A 24,456-nucleotide genomic window follows, 5' to 3' on the forward strand; every position below is an offset into this window, starting at 1 on the left:
CTGTATTTACACAATCACGATAATACAACAAATAGTTCTACAGGAAAGAGGGCTGGTATTGAATAAAACGTACCCCCCAAACGTTCAGTATCCGATTTGACTGCATGAAAGTCTGTCTTTTACTGTTTTTCGAGATAATTGTTCATCACTGTGTACAATATATATGCACATTATTTTGATTTGTTGATTATCATTCACACAACTGTTTATACACTTGTCTTTTGCGCTTTTTCCCTTACAAAAAAAGGTTGTAGTGGGTTTCATGTGAAGTTGACTATGTATTCTTTTCTGTCTTAAAAATATACAATTTCTGAATTTTTCAAAAATAATAGACATAAATCAAGTGTCTGAGACAACTAACAGTGTGGTTGTTTCTTTTCACTCATTAATTGTGGTAATTATGCATACAGAGGCATAGGTAAATTTCTCCCTTTTGGCAGTAATAGGCCCTACCTACCCTCTTCCCTACAGGGCCAAACCCCCCCTTGTCTTTGCAGGTTTAGTACTCTGGGCACTGGATGTATGACGTTACCACGCATACTATTACCACGCATACCATTACAACGCGGTATTTACAACGCATACCGTTACAACGCATAGCGCTTTGAGGTGCTGGATAGTGGTAAGTATAATTTTATATTCCAACTCCAGTCCCCGTGGACACTAGGGAAGGTGTTGGATATAAAATTAAACTTATTCCCTATCCTAGAGCGCCCCCCAGCGCAATGCGTTGTAATGGTATGCGTGGTAATGCCTGCGTTGTAAGTGTAGTGCGTGGTAAAAAATGCGTGCTAAACGTTATATACCCTGGGCACTTTACCAATGCTGATCAGTGCTATTGTGCAAGTGCTTCCGGCGTAAGTTGTACTTCTGATTGGTTTTCCATGATTGGCATATTTGATTTACTGTTACGTCCCTAGTTAAGTGAACAGTATGTGTCCAGGGCCTGTAAATGAAATGCTACTCATGGGCCTGCAGCAATGGTTGAGCCACCCACATGAGTAGCCCTGTAAACTTGTCTCAGACCTGCCATTGCAGTTTCACAAAGGTAAACTGAGATGGAAGTCTAACATTATGACTTTCGGTATTCACAAAGGGAATTTACGAGTAGTAAAATAAGACGTTTTTCTCAGTTTTGGTCTAAGCTAAACCTAACACCAAAACTGAAGTTTAACTGAGACAAAAGTCTAACTTTACTATTGATAAATGTCCTTTGTGAATACTGAAAGTCGTAAAGTTAGACTTTTGTCTCAGTTTACCTTTGTGAATCGGGCCGTCTTTTGTATATAGTTGCCTTCAAGACATGAAAAAGGTCTGTAAAATCTTGAAAAAGCATAATTATGCCTCAAGTTTGGAAGAATGAGGATTAAGTTGACCTAGATGATGCAGCAGTTTTAGATGATCTCATAGTTTCTCCTTGCTCAAATAAGTGTAATTTCTGCTAGTTATATCTTTCCCTCCTCTTCCCTGCTTGATTTAGCTCGCGAGAAAGTGTTACTCAAAGTCTTTGAATGTCGCTCATAATTACATTGAAATTATGAAAATGTCACACATTAGCAATCTGAAACCTTGGAAGCTATGTTCCTATGCTTGTGGCCTGGGCCTACCACCAAGTTCAGTCTTGTTCAGAATAAACCTGTTGCAGTTTTCTGTAACTCGTTTGAGAAAATGTGTTTTGAACCAGAGCATGTTTATGGAACACTTTTGATTCCCTCCCACATGTGCTACAGCAGGTTTGCCTTCTTTCGCCCTCGCTATGGACTTTTGGAATTTTGGCATTGGTATTGATCTGGTGCAGGTGATCTTTCGGAGCAGTGGAGAGCTCCCATTGCGGGGATTGGGCTTCAACACCATGCGCTCCATATGCTGCTGCTTCACCCAGGTGTTCGCCCCCCATTTTAGCTGGTCTCTTTTAGTTTGGCTGTTTCTAAAGGTTAGCTAATTGTATGAACAATTTGAAACTCATCATTCAGACATTTTTCCTCCTTCCCAAGTCCTACAGAATATAGGGGCATATTATCAAGGACAGGCGATACAGTATCGCCGCTTTTATCGGCAGGAAACTGCCGATAAAGCGGCGATAATGGCCTTGATAATATGCTCTATGAATTCCAATCGAAGCACATGTTAGATGTGAAAACATCTAACATGGGCTTCGATTGGAATTCATAGAGCATATTATCAAGGCCATTATCGGCGCTTTATCAGCAGTTTCCTGCCGATAAAAGCGGCAATACTGTATCGCCTCTCCTTGATAATATGCCCCTATAGTCTTTATTAACCTTCATCTGATAAAAAACGTATAAATATAAATACAAGTCATCGCTCCCTTCGTAAATGGCATATTCTGTGCATCTGTGATGTTATGTGGAGAAAGTTAGTCTGTTATAAGAACAAAAAAATTAGCAAGGCTTGTGATTAGGTCTTAATGCTCGAGAATGCATTCCTCTGCTCTGCCTGAAGTGCAGATTAATACACACCCTGGTAGTGCCTTTAAATTGAAGCATCTTTTTGCTGTTGGTGATCCGACATTAGTGGATGGATTCCAGCAATCTTTAACGCACCACCATATGCAGCGTCTGGGTGCCTTTCATTCACTTGTGATTGAGAGTGCTCCAGCGCCTACAAGTGCAGCCAGTTTGTTAAATAAGACTGCAATTAGCTCTGGCACCTTTGTGCACCACTTCTAACATACCTGGAAGTGCTGCCGTAGTGAGTTCCTGAAATAGCTCCCGTCTCTAATTTCAGACAGTTCGGCTACTCTTTTTAGTGCCTACAATTACTGCCATATCGACTGTATGGCAATGTTTGACTTTTCACATGCTTCTCCATTTAACCAAAGCTGACTGTTACTGAGTTTATATTTGATAACCCTATGAGCGCTGGCACACTCTGAGTATGTATGAATATAAGTATTGGGGAGTGTTGGAGCCTAAATCTGCTTGGGAAGTTTGTGCCCATGACCGCGACGGAAAGGTATATTACATATGCTTTCTCAGCACTTAATTTGAACTGGCTGATGCAGGTGGGGCCCACCATCACCTATTATTTAGGACTGTTACCTATTTTTATTAATCAGACTTTCACCCAAAGCAGAGAGATAAAAATATAAAAAGAGGAAAGAAAGAGGAAGAGAATAATGGAAAAACAGTGACACAGGTAGAAAGCAGTAACAAAAAAAGAACGTGCATGAGTTAAGGGAAAGGGGTGACTGGTGCTGGATGAAATAAGCATGATGTGTAATCAAGAATACGTAACATTGCTATGCGGCATCCCTTATATTTATACTGCCACTTACAGGATTTGAGCAAAACTTTGTGCACCAGCACTTACTGTTTTACAAATTAAGCACTGCGGCAAACTGCATCACGTATCACTTTTGCGTGCCCAGGAGTGGGGGGGTCAGTGGGCGAGGCTGTGTCTAGGAATTACTGTGTCTGTGAGACGTGTTCCTCCCTGGGGAGCTGCCAAGAGGCACAGCATCAGCGCCATCAAACGTGTGGGCCGAATTAGTTTATTTTGCTGCTTTGCAGGAGGTGTGTGTCACGCCGGCAGCTGCAGGAAGCAGAGCATATCTGCACTATGAAACAGGAGCGTGAAACCACCACAGGCCTGCACTGTGCATGTTCCTGGTCAAAGCTTTGAGCTTCAGTCCCTAAAACACATTCTCATCCCTCGCCCACATGCAAAATGCTCTCAGGTAGGTGCATCTCGCTGACCAGTGTACAGCAGCTTAATGCATTGAACACATGCAAAGCTCCGAACCATGTGCTCTAAGGCTGCCTCCCCCAACACATATGCTTTGGAAGGTGGTTTGCACTGTTTTGAATCCGGAGGCCTCGCCACAATGTTTTCCTGGATGTCTTTCAAAATGATGACTGAAAGGCGCTGTGAAAAGGGAGTACCTCACACAAGAAGGGAGGAAAGGGAGCTCAGGGCCTCCAATCACGATGTTCCTAAGTGAAATACCTCTTTTTTAACCCCTTCGATGCTGATGACGAGCTCAGCTCGTCATCAGCCACGGGTGGCGTGTGCTGATGACGAGCTGAGCTCGTCATGTAACGCAGTATTTTGAAAAATGCTGCACAGCGCAAAAATAACCGCAGCAGCGATGCGGTTAAAGCTATATTATAGACCGATAATAACACTAATAGTCAAACTAAACGGCATATGTTTGTTTAATTATTTGAATCTGGATTTGCACTGCTCTCATTCCTTTTTCTAATGTTCTTGTTGAATCACTTTCCACTTCCTTCCTCATGCGTCTCTAACGCATGGACGCACACTTTTTGTCAATCGAACGCTTTAAAAATCTGTATTTAATTATTTGTTGGTTCTTCCATCTCTTTCATTTTCTAAGGAATTCAGATGTGCTTGTTGATTTGTTGAACCCTGCTCGTGTTTGCAATTATTGTCTGCATGCTGCCTACTAAGCTGAGAACACCAATACTAAACTTCACTTCATTCAGTTAACTGCAACATACTGGACTTTCCACATCATATAGGACAAAAGACCAGATGACTAGAATGGTCTAAAATTGAGGTGCAAACCCATGGGGAACCATAGTGTTTATTGAGCAGCGAACTGCTCAATGGAGATCTACATGAAGTGCTGACATTCTGTGAAACCAAGAGATAGATCTTCCAAGTGGGGATGGCATGCAATCCTGACCTATAAAAGTAAAAAGACATCTCCTTTTCAACATCGGCTCTCTTACATTCCTTTGGGTTAGGGTCTGTAGAACACCCAATACTTGCTAATGTCATGCTGCTTTAATTCAGCCACCATCTTGCATGGAAGCTCCCATATTGCAACTGTCCAAGGTCGACTAAATTAACCTTTACAACCAGTTTTCTAGTACTTGAGAGTTAGCAGTACCAGTTGAGGATGTGTGTGGAGCAACTAGAGTAAGAGGGTGGAGCCACTGCATTAAGAGGGTGGGGCCACATGAAGTGGGTGTGGCCTCCTATAAAAAATGAAGCACCTGCACTTCATATTTTACAAATTAAGCACTGGGCAGGAGAGGCGGAAGAGCAAGAAGAAGGTGACTCATTGAGGCATTCACAACTGCCCCATCATGAAGTGAAAGACACGAGCAGCGTGCTGCATAAAGTGACAGCTCCCAGAGTACTCACCAGGAACCACGTCTTGACGAGTGCATGACACCAGGAATTAACTGAAAAAGTCCCACGGCAACAGGACAAATATTTACGTGCAGGCAGAGCCAACCAAAGCCTTGGAAGGTCCAGCTGATGGCTTTAAAAGTAAAATAAGCTCTGTGTATCTCCAGTGCTCAAGGGAACACTGCCATCTTGCTCGGCGCAGAATCCATGGCCCCACCAACTATTCATTCTTATGGGCAAAGTTGGACCACATTAATGCCAGTTTAACACTTGTATACAGCCATCAGCAACTGAATGGTGACTGCCTGATCTTTGCAAAGTGACGTCCACTACACAGAACCATGCCTGATGCTTTTTAAAGTAACTTTTGAATAATTTGCACTTGAAACAATTTTTTCAGTAAATCTGCGAATTATGCTGTAGATGGTAGATAATGTATCAAATCCACAATCAAGCAGAAAATGCTGCAGCTGCATTCACATCATTCCAGTAGCCCAGTTCAACAGGATTGTCTGGGCAAGGAAGGTTATATTATTATTTTCAGGAAAAAATTCCAATCACGCACTGCTTTTATGTGTGAATTCTTTATGAAAGAGTAATCACTCTCTCCTCGAGAGTGAGTGAAAGAACAGCCAACATGTGTTTCGCCCCCTTACATGGCCTGCCGGCCTGGGGCTTCCTCAGGGCTGTGCATATAAACATATTATACAACATTTGGATGGGGTGTTTAGCACCCAGAAAGAGCGAGAGGCAGTGTTACCATAGTTAGTTGAGTGAAGAGGGATGGTGTTGGGATGGAAGTTGAGTTGGTTAGTGCAATGGCTGAAGGTTGGGAAATGGAAGAGTAAGGGAAAAAGGAAAGGAAGAGAAATGCAAAACAAAAGAGGGGTAGAGAGGGCACATAGGGTCAGGGTGAGGAGCACACCATAGTGATTGAGAGAGAATGTAGTTTAAGAGGCAGACTATGAATGTATGACGTTACAACGCATACATTCACAACGCATACCATCACAACGCAACTTTTACAACGCAGGATCCATTACAACGCATGCCATTACAACGCATGCCATTACAACACAGATGCTATTACAACGCATGCCATTACAACTTAAGTATAGATAAGTGTATAATTTTATTAATATTAATTTAATTTTAATTTAATTACAATTGTTTTAAATAATTTATTTGAATTAATTTTTATTTTTATTTAATAAAATTTCATTTACTATTCTAACTCCAGGTGGGTGTAATATTAGGGTAAGTGTTGGATAATGTAGGGGTAAAATTACTATTCTAACTCCAGGGGTACAACAGTAGGGTAAGTGCAGGGCGTGGCTTGGACGCCGATGGCGATGGTCGCCTGAGAGCTCGGCTCCGGGACTGAGCCCACATTGATCCTGCAGATCGGAGTCCGCGGGGCACCCCGAACCCCGTAAACCGATGGGTGGACCGGTGGGGACCTGCTGGGCCGCCCGGTGATACTTGAAAACCGGAGGTTCCGACGAAAAACCGAAGTTCAGGGGTTCGCGGAGTGAGACCCAAGATGGCGCTCGGGCCTCCCCGATTTCTTGCCCGGGACCCTGGACCCGTGGGAGAGTAGCGGGACACGGAGCATCCGCTCTACATCCTTTCACCCAGTGGAACGTTAATCTGGAGGCCGACTGGGAAGGGTCCGGACACGGCGACCGTCCCCAGACAGACGCCTGGTTGAATTCTGGTCGGATCCAGGACATGAACGGCCGGCGGCCCAGTTCATGAAGACGTCCCCGTAAGCCGCTCCCGGCTACCCCCACCGAGTGGCTGAACTTGATGGGCGGCACAGTGCCCTGGCGCCGCAGAGTCTCAAGCAATATTGGTGACACTCATTCCGGATCCTCTTTGGCCTGGCGGGCCTGCCCGACCTGGCGCCAGTCGTCCCCGCCTCCTCCTCATTGGCCTCCGACGACACAGCGGTGGCACGGCCCGAGGTCTCGGAAGAGCAGCGGGCCCTGGAGACGAAGATCGGCGACTCTCGTCACGACAACTGCGTGCCAGGGGCGACTTGGACGACGCCAGCACTCGGTGGTACCTTTGACGACCTTTCCTCCACGGGGCTTCACCGCCATGGGAAAACCGAAAGGGGCCAAGGGGACTACTCCAGCCGCCTCGGATACGGAGGCGCCGGATAAGGATGACCAAGGAGACCCGGAGAGATCTGGTGGTCCCCATCTGCAGCAACAATTTGACCGGGTCCTGGAGGCGATCGCAACCACGCGCTCGGCCTTACAGCAAGACATCGCCCAGGTCGCGACGAGTTTGGGCCTTCTCAGGGCGGACCACGGTAAGCTCTCGGATAGGGTCAAGGAGGTGGAGAGCTCAGTGAAGGTCTTGGAGCCGGCACAGAGGACCCTGGCCGCGACAATGAAGGATGCCCTGTCCCGGATTGAGGCCTTGGAGAGACGGGCAGAGGATGCCGAAGGACGCAATAGACGGAACAATATTCGGGTGGTGGGCCTGCCGGAAAAGATTGAGGATGGCGACATGGTGGCCTACTTGGAAGCTTGGCTCCGGGACACAATAGCCCCAGAGGGCCTGTCCTCCTTCTACACCCTGGAACGGGCGCATAGAGTGCCGGCGAGGCCGCCGCAACAGGGCCGCGCCCCGCGACCGGTGGTGGCGCGTTTGCTACACTTTCGGGACAGAGACCTCATCCTCAATGCCGCCAGACACAACGGCCCTTATCAGGTGGAGAATAGCCAGGTGAACATTTTCCCGGACTATACATATGAGACCCAGCGCAAACGGGCTTCCTTTTTGGCGATCAAGCGCGAACTTCGGAGCGAGGGCATCCAATACTCGCTCCTCTTTCCTGCACGGCTCCGCATTATCGTTGACGACAAAACCCAGTTCTTCGATATCCCGGAGGACGTCTGCAACTGGCTTGAACTCTATAGAGCTGGCAAAGATGGTTTTGGCTCGTCGTCCCAACTGGCAGTGGAACCTGGGCAACAACGCCGCTCCAAAAGACTTCGCAGCCGCCGCGGCAAGCCGGGCAGGCCTTCGACTGTGGAGACATTGGCGGAGCGGAGGGGAGTGCTGGAAATGGTGTCTACTCTATCTGGTTCGTACAGTGGCCCCATTATCGAGGAATCGGGACTTGGAGACGAAGGGGCCCGAACGGACACCGATAGTGTCCACTTGCCGGTGGTTACTCCGGGCTCGGCTGAGAACATTCTGGATGGACAGGGGTGACGGGGTGAGCTACTTCCATTTGGGTGGGGGTATGCGGCGGGGGTGGTGAGGGAAGGCGAGTGATCACGGGCCCTGGTGGAGGGGGGAGGGGGGACCCCGGCTGGGCTATAGCGTTTTGATCTGGGTTCAACATAATCTCGGTAGTCCGAGAATCGAGGGCCCATTACCGGCGCCCAGCCCGCACCTTGCCCTTAAGGCCTTCCTGCGGTGGCGACCGCAGGACTAGTCGGGGATTGTGGGATTGTTGGGAGTATGGTTTGGATGGGAACTAGATGGCATTATTTGGGTCCTGTTCTGGGGTGGGTGGGTAAGGGTTTGTTTCGAATGGGGGTTGTTGTTTCTTCATTGGGGAAAATGGCCGCCATCAGTGTTGCATTGACTGTCGCTAGTTTGTGGTTAGGGCCTGGGTGGGGAGACCCGGAACGGACAATATGGGACAATGGTTGATATTGCTAATGTGAAATGCATCACTTGGAATGTACGAGGGCTTCACACTATGTCTAGACGACACAAGGTTCACGCTTATCTAGTGCGTAGAGGGGTACAGATAGCGCTGCTCCAGGAGACTCATCTTAACAAGACGGAAGGGGCGGCGCTCCAGCGTAGGTGGAGGGGGCAGGTCTTCTATACCTCGTACTCAGCACACGCAAGAGGGGCACTGGTTTGGATCAGGGCTGGGGTTCCCTTTCAGGTTACTAAGTCACTGGTGGACCCGGAGGGTCGCTATGTAGCTCTCTCGAGCACTCTGGGGGGCAGGGACTTGAACATTTGCTGCATTTATGCGCCTAATGTGGACCAGCTTGCCTTCCTCTCCAGGTTATCGGGTTCGTTGGCCCATTTCCTCTCGGGAACCCTCCTCCTTGGGGGCGACTTCAACTCGGTAGTGGACGTAGAGACCGACCGCTCGCACCCCCCCATCCCGGACTCCCCGGTCCGTCGGGTGGCGAAGGGGCGGAAGGAGTGGCAGTCACACTGGGGGCTCACGGATGTTTGGAGGGCACAGCACCCGGATACTAGGGACTACTCCTTTTTCTCTAGCTTGCATGAGTTGCACGTGCGGCTGGATGGGTTTCTGGGATCGGCGGAGGTGGTTTCTGCTGCGGTCCGCTCTGAGTATTTAGCCTGGACCATATCGGACCACAACCCCCTCCTGATGGACCTTCGTTGGTTTCCCGGGGTCCCGGCTGTGCCCACCTGGAAAATTCGCCCGGAGATCCTAGAGGATATAGTTTTCAAGGCGGACTTGGGGGACAGGATCTCGGAGTACTTCGCGTCCAACAGGGGTACTGCGGGATCAAGAGCGTTGGAGTGGGACGCCTTTAAGGTGGTGGTCAGAGGCTACTGCATTTCTAAAAAAGTGGGCATGCGGCGAGTCATCCTTGATGACCTGGCTACGGCTGATCGGAAGCTCCGCGAGATGGAACTCCGCCGCCCCGGTCATCCGGAGCTCCAGGAGCGCACAGCGGCGGCGAGGGAGTCGGTGGCGGTGGCGGTCGAACGGCTGCGCTGCTTTGACTATAAGGCCTACACTACTAGGTCGCTCGCGGAGGGGGATAGGTCGAGCGCGTTGTTGGCGTGGCTGGCCAATCCTACGCGCCAGACATCTTTGATGACGTCCATGCGCACGGCGGAGGGTGCAGAAGTACACACTCAGCCGGAGATTTTGGGCTGCTACCTGCGCTACTATAAACAATTGTACCGCAGTGGCTCTACCAGGGACCCCAACCTGATTGAGGAATACCTGCAACCCCTAGAGCTACCGGCGCTGGAGCCGGACGTGGCGAAGGCTCTGGGCTCCGACATTGAACTGAGTGAAATTCGCAGTGCCATTAAAGGGATGGCGAGGAACAAGACCCCGGGCCTGGACGGCCTCCCAATTGAATTTTACTCCGCTTACGTTGACCTCCTGGCGCCTCGGCTACTAGTAGTATACAGAGAGGCGAAGCGGTTGGGTCGCCTCCCCGGCTCGATGTGTGAGGCTTTAGTGGTTCCCCTCCTTAAACATGGGAGAGAATCGGCTGACCCGGCGTCCTATCGACCTCTATCGATGCTGACGGTCGATTATAAGATCCTGAGCAGCATATTGGCTTCGAGGCTGTTAGGGCACATGCGCTCATTGGTGCACGAGGACCAGGCTGGTTTCATTCCCAAGCGGAACACAACCATGAACATTCGCAGGCTGTTTCGCTTACTGGGGGATTCGCATGCAGACGCCCCGTGCCCGGTGGTTCTTTCAGTAGACTTGGAAAAGGCCTTTGATAGCCTGGAGTGGGACTACCTGCGCAGTGTCTTGCTGCGATTCGGCCTGGGTGAGGGCTTTGTCAGGTGGACCACCGTATTGTATGCCTCGGCGTCGGCCAGGGTGAGAGCGGGTCCACTGATCTCCTCGCAATATCCGGTGGAGAGAGGCACGAGACAGGGGTGCTCACTGTCCCCGCTGCTCTTCGCGCTAGCGGTGGAGCCCCTGGCGCTGCTGCTCCGGTCCGGGGTTTATTACAACGGTTTGCGGACGCATTCTGGCTCGCACCATGTCTCGCTATATGCCGATGACCTGTTGCTCTTCCTTGAGAACCCGGTTGCTGCCTTGAGGGGGGCCGCGTCGGCGCTAACAGCTTTCGGGGAGGTCTCGGGCCTTCGGGTCAACTGGGCCAAAACTTGTCTGTTCCCGGTTCGCAGGGGAACGCCCAGTCCAGACGTCAATGGGGGGATTAGATGGGAACCTGACTGTTTCAAGTACCTGGGGGTTTACATATACCACGACCCAATTGACCTCCTGGATGGGAACATAGCCCGTTGCACTCGCGCGTTGCGCGGTAGCATGGACTTCTGGGCTACCTTGCCGCTCTCGGTGGCAGGGCGGATCGCCCTGTTGAAAATGGTGGCACTCCCCCGGCTGCTCTACTACTTTCGGGCATTACCGATTTGGATCCCACCGGCCACCTTTCGCTTATTGCGATCCATGGTGGTGGGATTCCTCTGGGGTTCGGGCCGCCGGAGAGTGGCTCTCAAGACCCTGATGAGGCCAAAAACTGAGGATGGCCTGGCTGTGCCGGATTTCGAAAAATACTATTTGGCGGCGCAACTCCAGACCTTCACCCAGGAGGTCGCGAGAGAATTTCGCGGCCCGGAGACTGGGAGAGGTACGGGGATGCCTAGGCACGTTATCTCCTTCATCACACTCCGACAACGTCTGGCCCTGCAGGACCTGACGCTCGAGGAAAAGACCATTCGTTTGTGCTGGAATCGAGCCCCGCCCGGGGACAGCTGTGGTTGCCCTATGCACCTGAGATACCACTGGGTATGTTGACGGCCCTCCCTCACGGGGGAGACTGGTCGCGCCTGGGGCTCTGGGAGGACGCAGGACTGCAGCTGGTGGGAGACCTTTACGAGGACGGGGCGTTATTGCCCTTCCAAGAGATCATAGACCGCTTTGACGTTCCTCGGGGTGATTTCCTTTTGCACGCGGCTCTGGTCCGGGCGATACAAACGCACTGGAAAAGCAGACTGGTGGAACCGCCTACATCCCTGGTGTGCCAATACGTCATGATGTCCGCGGGGACGGTCAAGACGGTCACATGCCTGTATAGCAGATTGATTGGCAAGGGGTTGCCCCCCCCTCACCACTTTACGAACCCGATGGGAGGCAGACATAGGGAAGGAGATACCGGAAACGACCTGGTCACAACTCATGAGGCGGGCCTGGAAGGGCACGCGCCATGCCCGCTTCCAACTGGTCCACTTCTACGTGCTCCACAGGGCCTATTTGACCCCGGCGAAGATCCAACAGTACTTTGCCGCGGACTCAGCAGAGTGCCCCAGATGCCGGGCGTCTGCGGCGGATCTCCTCCATATGCTGTGGTCTTGCCCGGCGCTGTCCTCCTATTGGCTTAGAGTGGGAGACACCCTGAATAGGGTGACGGGGAGGTCCTTGTCGGTCGACGCGGCGGTGGGACTCCTACACTGGTTCCCGCATACCCCCAAGAATAAAATCTCAAGCAGGTTTATTGATCTGGGGCTTCTCCTCGCTAAGCGTGAGGTAACCAGGAATTGGAAGGCACGGTCTGGTCCAACAGAGGTTAGGTGGCACGGCGAACTGTTGAAATGGGCGGTGGGTGAGAGTACGCTGTGCTACCAATTGGCTAGGCGACAGCAAAACGAGAGAGCGCTAGAATCGGCACTGGAATGGGAGATGTTAGTGCAAGCCCTCAGAGACGATTGTGCTTCCAGCGATTCCGAGAGTGAGGATGCGACACGTCCCGAGTCCCGATAGATAACTTTATTTCAGATGTCTATTAGCTACTCCGGGGTACTTCACATAGGCCTTCATACATGCACTACCACACACACTGATGGCGGGGGTTGGGGGGGGTACCTGTAGAACCACTAGATTGTTGGGGAGGGTTTCTTTTACTTTTTGTAGGATGATTTAGAAAAGCAGATGAAGACCTTTAGATCATCCAGACCAGCTTCGACCTTATACCAGATCCCCTTTGGTGTTCGCTGCCCGGCCCTCGGGTTGTGGGCTGAATGGCTGTGTACTCTTGTCGTTGGCCAGGGGAATGTGGATAATATTCAATTGTTTCTGATTGCGATTATTTTGCTGGTCTGATATGTAATTTTCACTAATTCCTGCAATAAAAATATATTTTAAAAAAACAAACAAAAAAAAAAACAGTAGGGTAAGTGTTGGCTAGTGTAGGGGTACTATGCGTTTTAATGGTATGCGTTGTTATGCCAGGCGATGTAATGCCTGCATTGTAGTGACTTGCGATGTAGTGTCATGCGTTGTAGTGACATGCAATGTAATGGATGCGTTGTAGTGACATGCGTTTTAAAGGATGTTGCAATGTAATGACTGCGTTGTAAATGTAGTGCGATGTAATGGTTGTATTGTACAGATTGTTTCCCCTATGTATTCATTTGGTCCATTTTCTTTTTCTCATTCTCTCTATCATTTACCACCTTTTTCTCTCTGTTATTTATATCTTCATCTTCTTTTTTCTATCGGCTTCTCAGCTGCCTTTATCTAATTTTATCTGATGACCTCTTTGTTCTTGTCTCACCTTGCTCCTATCTTGCTATCATCCATTTTCTTTACCTGTATTGTCATCTCACTTCTTTGTCTTCTACCCCCTCTCCACTCTTCTTTCATAATAAAGCTCTTTTCTCCTAGCAAGAGATAAGTACACCGCCTATTAATCCTGGCACGCCTCTGCTCTCCTTGACTAGGGACTTACTGTCTCACCCTTTGGACGGTTCAACAGAGCCAGGCCGAAGGAAAAAACACTGGAGCTTTGATCTAAAACTACAGGCCAGTACCAAGCCCACTGGAACCAGCAGTTCCCTCTGGGCACCTGTGCCAAATGCACCTTCTGCAGAGGTGTGTAATTCAGTCTCTATGTTCGGGGGGTCCTCTTTCAGCCTATAGCCAGTGAATATCTGTGAGATATTGGATATGCAGGGGTGCCTCATGAAATTCTGCAGAGGATTCCTCCATTTTCCGTTCGGCCACCTCATGCACACCACTGATAGCTATGCCCATGCTATATCCGTCCTATTAGTTACTCAGGGGCAAGAGCCAGTGTAACCGAATGCATATGTGAAAACAATTTCCACAAAGTGAATTTTTCTTCATTCATTAGTGCTGCTAACAAACATTTGCAGAATGTTTAACCAGGCAATGTGTTCCGCAGACTGTATTTTGGTGGAATTCGGTACTACAGGGGAATAACTATGAACAGGACAGTAGGTGCACAGTGCAGTGTCATCGGAAACCTAGGGCTACTAGGTACTCACGGCATCCAACTTAATCGTTCTATATTGCTATTCAAGCAGTGCCACCTATCTTACAGGCTTTCCTAGTGCCAATGGAATGCTTGCAGAAGGACTACATTGGTGAGCATAATGGAGCCTCCAAAATCAGCACCACATGTAATTAACAACTTGTATCTTGCCAGTTAGAAAAATAGGAATATTTTCTAGACTGTTCTGTACGTCATATAACACAACTATTATAACTGTTCTTATAAAACAAACTTAAGATGGATGGGTCCTGCTACAATCCTCTCATTTATTCACAGAAAGCAATTAGTATTTCAGAACATAGGCCCAGATTTACTATTTTTGACGCCAGGCAACTCTGCCAAATAGTTGCTGTTGTTCCTTGCATCAAAAAGAGAGAAATAAATGTACCACCTCTACTGAATGGTGTATTTTTTCTCACCCTCAGCTCTGGTGCACTTTTGGCAGCCATGTGCTAACCCCTACACCCTTGCACCATAGCACTAGGCTGTACGCATTCCAGTGGTGGCCGACAGAGAGGTAAGCGCGGTGGGGCAGGGTGCCGGGAGCGGGGCAGGGATGGGAGGGTGGGTAAGTCAACAGAATAGGTATAATCAATTAAATTAATGATACCTATTCCTTCTGTCGGCTTCCCCCCTGTCGCGTCCTGCCCCACCCCAACACGCTTACCTATGCAGGCCGCCATTGGTGCATACGCTGATGCATAGAATTGTACTAGAATGGATTCCTTCTAGTACAAAACTGTGCTTGAAGGTTTTTCTCACTTTCCTTCCGTGCTGTGCAATGCAGCACACAGGTAAAGTTGGAAAAACGAGGTGCAATGAAAACATTTCTCCTTCTTATGCGGCATGCCTGCCTCGAGGAGGATTTTAATGCAGATTCCCATCTACCAATGTCTGAAGAAAGGAGTAAATTTCAAAATCCGTGGGTGCTTGCATGGAAATGGCCATGTACAACCCATCGGACACCCCCTTGAGGCAAAGACATTCTGCGTAAGTTAGGGCGACGATCCTACCTAAATCCAGATTTGCACAGTATCGTAAAACACACCGTCAAATTTCGCTTTGGGTTTGCATTGCAAAAATAACTCAAACCCGATGCAAAGCTTTAGCAAATCAGGGCCCCTGTGTCAGAAAGATAGTTAGTTATGCACACTGTGTCCTAAATATCGAGTACAAATATTTTAGATAGGTTATATATGTTATATTATTAGCTCCTAAGGGATAAATATTGTAAAAGATGTTTTATAATCAACATTTGTCAAACGACATTTCTAACAAAATACGTTGGTATAACACCCGAAAGGGCTTGAATGCGAAGATTATCGCAGAGAAGTGACGTGCGTTTGCACACAGTGGGAGACAAATAATCTTAAGGTCTTTACACACATACTGTCACTAACTTTGCCAATGTTGGGGCACTAATAACATGCGAATAACCTGGATATATGAACGGCGGCGCAGTCAGTGAAAGATAAATCAGCAAGTGATATTCGCCGAGGAGCGTCTTTTTAATATACTGTGTATAATTTCAATAATGTTGATATTTCGTTTTGAATATCTGTAGGAAATTACGACAGACGGTGGCCGAGGGTTCAGGAAATTAAAGATCCAGTGCAGAGTTTCAGTAGTAACAAGAAATATTATGAAAGGGAAAAAAAACTTAAGCAAAGTAGGTCATTTTCCCAGCTCTCCACCGAGTAACCCTCACTTCAGCTTTTTTTCATTTACAATCCATACTTTTGAAACAACCTTGTTACGCGGTTGCCTCCAGGCAGTGCACACTACAGCGTGTTATTCCAATTAATCGGTCATATTATCGAAAGTTGTATGTACTTAAGCCGCTTGAAATGTAATATGTCACTTACATTGCCACAGGTTTAAAAGTGCGTGACATTGGTTTAAGTCATCCCAGAGTTCACATTTTAAACTCTAAATCATGGCAGAACGCTTCTTCAAAGTTCTTTAAAAAATGACATTTCTGTCGAAACCTCGAGTGAAAGTTGCCCAGATATGCCATGTTTAGAAAATGATACAGTGGCCGTAATACGGCGAGTACCAGAATATCATGTCAAAATATCGTCTGACAGAAATATTGGGGTTTATGTACAAGTTTCTGTGGCTATACAGGCTTCTTCTTATTTACAAAGCAGCATTAGGCCACTTAATGTGGCTTAACGCTGCCTTGTAAATAAGGCCTCCTTTCACACTATGCTTAGCGTGAAAGGGGTGGGCAGTGGATGTTGCGGTGGGCGTTCCACTGCAACACCCTTTGATTTTTATTCTGCCCCCTATTTAGAAGGGCAGCGTAAATAGGAAGCAACGCCAAGATTAAGACCAGGGTCTTAACTTGGTGAAACGTAGAGAAATGTTGTATTTCTCCTTGTTTTTGCTTTCTCCATAGGTGCTGCCTTGTGCAGCACACATGGAAAAAGTGTATGTGTAGGAAGGTGTCTCTTCCTGCACATGAACAATCTTTTTAAAAAAAATAACGATTTGTAACTTCTTTGTGTGCTATATTTAGAAGCACACATAGAAGTGACAAAACGGCATTTAAAGATTGTTAATGTGCAGGAAGGGACACCTTCCTACACATAAACAATCTTCCCCTGCACGCAGACATGCTTGCACTATGTTGCAAGGGTGCCTGCATTGGCACTAAGCTGCTAAACTTAGCGCCAGAGCTTGGGGAATTGCAAGGCTGCACCATATTCTTGTAAATTTGGTGCAGCCTTGCGCTTCAGAAGTCGTGGAGTAAGGCGTCAAGCCATGACAGCTAACTCCTCATGTGTGTTATCAAAAGAGACTAGCTTAAATATGACCAATATTGTTAGGACTCTGATTAGATTTGTCATGGGCACCTCGTTGGTGAGTTCATGAAGCCCTCACCCACCAACCTGGTTGGTGGCATGCTTCATCATCGGACCCACCCAGTGACACCTAATGTGTCCCGGGTGTGGTGCGATGCCTGATTACAGTGGAGCTGGTATTTTACTGAGGGTGCAGTGTGAGGTGTAAAGTAAATTAAAACGTCTTGGCGAGGGTCCCTGTTGGACCCGGCACTTTTGGCAGGTTCACCCCGAGACTTTTTGATTTTTCCTAGCCTGTTTCTGGAACCTGGTGGTGGTGATTTTAGGCCTCTGTGCACTTTTTCACTGTGGTACAGTGTAAAGTGTGTGAGCTCTCTGTGTATGTGTGGTGAGTGACCTGCCCTCCCATAGGAATGAATGGGGAATATGTATGCCCATGGTAATTCCTGGTGCGTGGGGAGTGCAGGGGCGAGTTTGGTATGTGCGAACTTGTGAGATTGAATGCGGCGCAATGGTATATGCGGCATGATTGTGTCTAGTGGAGAAGTGCCACTTTTAGAAGTTGGCATATTTGTGTAATTTGTGTCTGGCGTGTGATTGGCTGAGGCTGGTTGGTGAGCCTGGCTCCAAGAGTCTGGGAGGGTCTGCCCCGGTGGTGAATGGAGTGTTTAGCATGCTGATGTGAGGGGAGGAGTGAGCCTGGGCCTGCTTGTGGATTGACCGTCTGGTTTGAGGGTCCTGAATGAGGCTGGGTTTTCCCCACACAATGCTGGCTCCACCCCCTGGGGTGCGTCTGATGTTCCTAGCCTGGCCAGTGAAAGGAATTCCCCATAACCAGTTCTAGCTGGTTCTCACACTGCCTGCACCCTTTAGACAAAGGATTTTCGATATAAAAAGGGTGCTGTGACACTCTAAAAATGTTCTTGTTTTCAACTTGAATCCTGCCAGGGGCGTGCTGCTGCTTGGGCTCAGGGGAAGGCTTGGCTCCCTGAGCCCTGCCCAGCCCCTGGATGCCTAGAGGACTTCTGGGGGACCCCTCTGCCATGCCTGGGCTGATGGGGGGGACTTTGCCTTGCCCTGGATGCTGGATGGACTTTGTTTTATGGACCCCTCTGCTTTGCTTGGGGGGGGGTTGAAGGACTTCCTTTTTGACCCTCCTGCCCTCTGCTCCTAGGAGGGCCTTGCTGCTGGGTCCCTCAGCGCTTGGAGGTGCTGTAATTTATGCCTTAGCGCTGAAGAGCGCTTTATTCTTGTTATAGCGCTTGGGGAGCGCTTTTATTGTCCAAGCCGGTGCCCACCCGGCATTTGCCTCCAATTCACCGCCGCTGCCCGGGGCTTGAAGTCGCCAGAGGAACTCCGCCGGAGCTGCGGCCGCAGAACCGAAGGCGCCGCGCTCTCATTGGCGGGCTGCGGGAGGCTCGTCCGCTGAGCCGCGAGGTGATTGGGCCGCTGTAGGGGGCTCGTCTCGGTGGGCCGCGCTGCCATTGGCTGCCCACCGGAAGAAGAGACGCGTCATCACCGGGGCTCCAGTGAGTGAGTGAGAGCCCCAGTCTGCGTGATAGAGCCCACGCTGAAGGTTGGCGTGCCGTGAGAAGAAGTCACCTGGCAAGTGGAGCCGGGCCTCGGGGGACTCCGTGTTGCAGACAAAGAGAGGAGGGGCGCGAGGCACAGTGCCATGCCTGCCCCCGCCGCAGCGCTGAAAGGACCCAGAGCGGAGCAGCACGAGAGGAGCGCCGCTGTCACTTGTGAGTGCGGGTGCAGTGTTGCTTTGCTCAGAGCGGCCCCAGTTGACAGCGGGCCGCTCCGAGGCTCCAGGGCCTCTTGTATTTGTGCGCCGAGTCCCGAGGGACTCCAACGACGAGGCATATTTCTTCTCGAGCCGCAAAGGCTCCAACATGCCTTATTTTTGTTAAAAGGCCCCAGTGGGGGTCCAGAAGGCCCATGAGTGTTTTAGGAGCCTGAGTGCTCCGACAGGGCATTCCTTTTGTTCACAAGTCCCCAGAGGGGGGATTCCAACATTTGGGGCATGTGATATGCCCAGAGCCTGTGTGGCTCCAGCAGTGGGCGCAGTTTGCCCCTAAGGGTCAGTGAGGGCCCTGTCGCAGTTTTGTCACCAGCTGCCCAGCAATTAGTGGGCAGCTGCACCGTTTAGGCGCAATTGGAGAGAGAGTCCCTGTGTGGGACAGAGGTGGCACAGTGGTTCCAGGCCTGCTACAGCTGCAGTAGAGACAGTGAAGAGAGTGCAGAGGAGGTAGGAAAGCATGTCATTTAATGTAGATGAGTCTAGCTTAAGACAGAGTGACAACCATTACTGCATATTTTCAGGCAATCACAAATCTGAGACTGGAAGTGTGGGAGAAGCTAGGCAGGGAGATGAAAATGGATATGGCATTAGAAAACGTACCAATAAAAAGCATATGCTGATATAATGACAAAAGGATTATGGTATGTTGCGGGGCAAGGAAAATGGCGGGTTGATCCCGCTGTGGAGAGCCGCTCCAACCCGTTGCTCCGTGATCGCCTCCATCCATCGCGCCTCAATCACCACTGCCAAGTGAAAGATTCTCCGGCTCTATTCACACTCACTCACTAATAACAACCCCCGCTGACGGCTGTTTCTTTAATCCGGATGTTGATGCTCTGTGGCGCCACGTTTTCAGCCGCATTATAGCCTTCTTCTTTACCCGGCTGATCGTAACTCTAACTGCTCATTCTAAAGGATATAAGCTTGTTACCTCAATGGCGCCTCAAAAGGGCAAGGGGGAGCCAGACACTACATTACCTGGGCTGGAAAATATGCACGTTGGATGTCCCATATTAAAATTAATTCGGTCTGGGGTTATGAAGGTGCTTATAGAGATTTTGGCCAAAGAGCCAGCAACCTCTGGTAAGGGACCTTCATTGGCAGTTATAATAATGGTGGCAGCCCCTCTTGGTGTTGAAGGCCAGTTGAAAGGCGAAAGCTATAATCTCCTGACAGATGTAGGACACACAGCATTGTCTGCTGGGCCCTTTCAAACTGAAGTATTGGATCTACTAAATGTAAGTACTGGGGGTGTTGCCAAGATGGTGACTGGATAGGACGTGCATTCGTGTCCCACGGCTTCGCCACTTCGATGCTTTGTATTGCGGCCTATACTCGGTCTCAAAGCACACATTAGGATACTTCGGAATTAGGCAGAATCAGAAGGGCACCCAGAGTGCACTTTAAAATGCGGCAATATCGACCCGCTAACCCGGCCAGTGGGGTGCCAGAACCAGTGATCGAGTCGGCCACGCTGCTGGTAGGCCTTGGTGGCACATCGAGACCTGATTTAGCGGACAGCCAGGCACTCACAGCGGTGCCGAGATCAAAGAATCGAGGGATCCGTCCTGCATACTACCTGGCTGAGGGCAGCTCTCCTGGAAGGCGACCAGGACCCGTGGAAGGCACAGCAGTTGAAAAAGCCACAGCGCTCGCCATTTTGGTTCCCGGGATGCAGGATGTTTGGCATGCGCAAAATCCCGGAGTCAAAGATTATACTTACTACTCTGCAGCTCACAAAACGCAGGCATGGATAGACCACTTTCTTGCTTCCAACAGACTGGCCCGTTGGCTCAAAGATGCCTCTATCGGACCACAGTCCCTATCTGACCAGGCGGTAATTGTGCTTACCAAACACGCGCAACTAGGCCAGACATCGCCCAGGCTGGAGCTTGAAATATGCCCTCCTACACTCATCAGAGACGGTGGCAGTGAACAAAAGAAAGAAGGAAGAATATCTGCAGCTCAATGATGTGGGGACTGCGTCCTTGTTGGCAGTTTGGGAAGCCTTAAAGTTAGTCTTGAGGATAGAATTCATAGCAACCTCGGCAGCAGGGTATAAGGCACAAAAAGAAAAATGACAAGAGTTGGAATAGGTGGGGTCAGATTTGTAATCCATTCACAAACGAACAGGGGTACCGAGGGTATGGAGAGAATTGAAAAAGAAAAGGTTACTGCTGCAATGATTAGACCTTGATAGGGCGGAGCATACGCTTCTCAGGTTGCGCCATCATTTCTACCTTAGCAGTGACAAATGTGGCAAGCTCCTGGGACAACGGATACTAGCTAAAATGCAGGCATCCATGATTCAGGCGATCAGGGCAACCGCGGGGGAAAAGGTCAGTGCAGACACACAGATAGTAGACGCTTTTAGAGCTTTTTACCATTCCCTTTACGCAGGCCAGGACCCACCGGTGTTAGACCCTCTCTCTTACTAAGAAAATTGTACCATTTCCCTTCTGCCAAAAGCTACGGTGGATCAGTTTGACCACCACATACATATAGGAGAGATAATCTCTGCAATCTGGATGACTTCTCAGCCATGTTGTACAAGTCCTTCTGTCAGGAGTTGGCTCCTTTCTTAACAAAATTGTTTACCTCACTGCTAGAGTCTGGGGCAGTGACAGATTCCATGTCAGAGGCGGCCATCTTCATTATTCTAAAACCCTCCAAAGATCTGTTGTACTGCGGTTCCTGTAGGTCCAACTCTTTCCTGAACATTTATGGAAGCATTTTCACCAATATTTTAGCAGTGCGCCTTAACACCCTAATGGCAAACCTAATCGATCACGACCAGGCAGGTTTTATCCCTACTAGGCATGGGGGAGAAAATACAAATCGCCTTATCCACCTTATGGCTAGTGTGCAAAGATCACACAGGCAGGCACTATTTTTATTAATCGACGCCGAGAAGGCCTTTGAAAGAGTGAGTTGGGCCTATTTGTTTGAAACTCTACGATACTTTGGATTTGGAGAGATTTGCATCACATGGATTAACTGCATCTACAGGGGCCTGAGGGCGTTTGTACAGGTAAATGGTACAAAGTCAACAGCATTTCCGATCTCCGGGGGGACAAGGCATGGATGCCCTCTGTCCCCCCTTTTATTCACTCTGTATTTGTAGCCTTTCGCTCAATGCTTGAGGGACAACCCTCAAATTGAAGACCTGGGGCCTCATTTATGAGGCCTTGCGTCAGTTTTGCGCTGCGGATGCGTCACTTTTTGTGACGCATCTGCGGCGTAAAACATGCGCCTTGTTGCGCCATATTTAAAAAGTGACGCATCTAGGTAGATGCGTCACTTTTTAAACCCCTGCGCCACACTATACCTGCGTCAGGTATAATGTATGCAGAGGGGGCGTTCCCCCGCAAAAAGCCTCGTAATAGTGACGCAGTGAAATCTATGAGATTTCACTGCGTCACTTTTAGGATGCGGTTGCGTCAAAATCTTGCGCCTGCCTCACAGCAGGCGTAAGACTGACGCAAGCCCTTTCTCATGGGGCTCTCCCCATGTGAAAGGACGCATTGCTGGAGATGCGTCACTTTTGTGACACACTCCAGCAATGCGTCACTTTTGCGCTTACAGATGCGTCAGAAATACTGACGTATCTGTAAGTCCTTGCGACATGATGCGTCATACATTAAATATGACGCATCATTGGTGTCGCAAGGAGTGCGCACTGAAAAGTGACGCATCGCTGTTTTCACGCAGCGATGCGTCACTTTTCATAAATGAGGCCCCTGAGGTTTAGAAAAGATACTCATAAGGTCAGTTCATATACTGACGATGTGATCCTTTCACTTGCTAACCCCCTACTTGCCCTACTCCTTGAATTACACAAATTTGGGATGCAGCAGGGTTCAAAGTCAATTTGGCTAAATCGCACATTCCAATGGACACAGCAAGAAGTGTTGTATCTGGGCCTTCGACTCTCCCCGACCATAGCCCAAACTGTGGTCTTAAAGTACACATCCCTGCTTGAACATATGGCTAAAGGGCTGGATATCTGGACGCAGCTATGGCTGGCCTGGTTGGGAAGAACTACGGCTGTCAAAATGACAGTGCTCCCCCGCATTCTTTATTTATTCCAAACAATACCAATGGCCCCACCACCAAAAATATAAACCAACTGCAGACACTGATCAATAAGTTTGTCTGGGAGGGAAATAAGCCTCGCATATAGTTACCCAAAATGGCACTCCCGAAAAAAGTTGGAGGAGTAGAGCTACCCTTGATCTATCTGGCGTCATCCCTCTGGTACATCATAGAATGGAACAGACCTGTGTCTGCTAAGCACTGGAACTTCATGGACCAGATGGTCACCAGGGTAAATATCTGGCACAAGATATGGATACCCTGTAAGCACATGGCCTGGGTCTATACTCCTCCCCTGTCACGTCCCCCATGATGAAGGTGTGGGACACGGTAACTAGCAAAAATGGCTGGACCACTTTTCCTTTTCTGATGACCCCAATAGTGGACAATTTGGATTTCCCACGGGGCCGCGATTCAGCAGTGTTCCAACGATGGAGAGAGGAGTGCTGCTAAAGACTAGGATATCTATTTGATACAGAGGGGATGATCTCATTTGAATAGCTGAAATGCGACTATGATCTCCTAGCGGTTGATGAGTATGCATATTGTCAGCTGCGACACTGGGTTACATCTCTACCATAGTGGGGCATCCCGACCACTCACGACATTCGAAAAATGGTTGGTTTGCAAGAAAGATGACAGGCGCCTTATCTCTGAATTGTATACCATGCTCAATTCCAGCCATACAAGGCGACACACTAAAGCCCAATCCCGATGGGAAGCGGAGTGGGAGAGAACACTCTCAGATAAAGAATTGGATAATATCAAATATTGTGCACACCACACAGCACACAACACAGCAGGTGCGTGGTCTGCTTATAAGGTCTCCTCGTACTAGCACTATACGCAAGCACGCATACAAAAATGGGATACGAGCAAATCTGCCTTATGCTGGAGGGGATGTGGGATGACATGTTCCTTAGTCCATCTACTATGGCACTGTGCCAAACTGCAGAGGTACGGGAATGAGATATTAGATAATATTGACAAGGTTTTTGACACTTCTATACCTAGATTCCCAGCCTACACTATACTAGGGCTCTCAAAGCCCCTAACTTTCCCCCTTCGTTCCTTGAGGGCCAGGCTAATGGTGCTGGCATTGTTAGCAGCACTTCAAGCAATTTTAGTACACTGGGGGATTTCGACGAGTCCTGAAATCACTGCTTGGCTTCGTAGACTCTGGACTGTGCTAGCCATGGAATGCATGTCGTTGGTGGCGGACCACAAGGGAGAGACATATGCTGATTTATGGGCCCCTTTCCTGCAGTGACTATCTAAGGAGCTATGAAAGATTATATGCCGCAAATACTTACAAATTCTTAGCCTGGTGCCGCAAAGCGCTCCACCTGCAGGGGTATAGCTGTCATTGCAAGAAGCAATCTAGTAAACTTTCTATTTGTGGCGACCTGGGGAGGGTAGGGTGGTTAGACTGGTGCGGATAGGGGGTGGGAGGAAGGGGGTTTCTCTTGTTAGTCTTCTTTCCTTATTTTTATTTTCGTATTATAAAGTCTATCCGTGTTATGATCTGATCCACCTGCTAAGACACTGCCAGTCTCAGGGTTGTTGGCATACAGCTGTGTATTTTTTGTAA

Source organism: Lissotriton vulgaris, chromosome 3_1 (assembly GCF_964263255.1).
Source record: "Lissotriton vulgaris chromosome 3_1, aLisVul1.2, whole genome shotgun sequence".
In the NCBI taxonomy this organism is placed as follows: Eukaryota; Metazoa; Chordata; class Amphibia; order Caudata; family Salamandridae; genus Lissotriton; species Lissotriton vulgaris.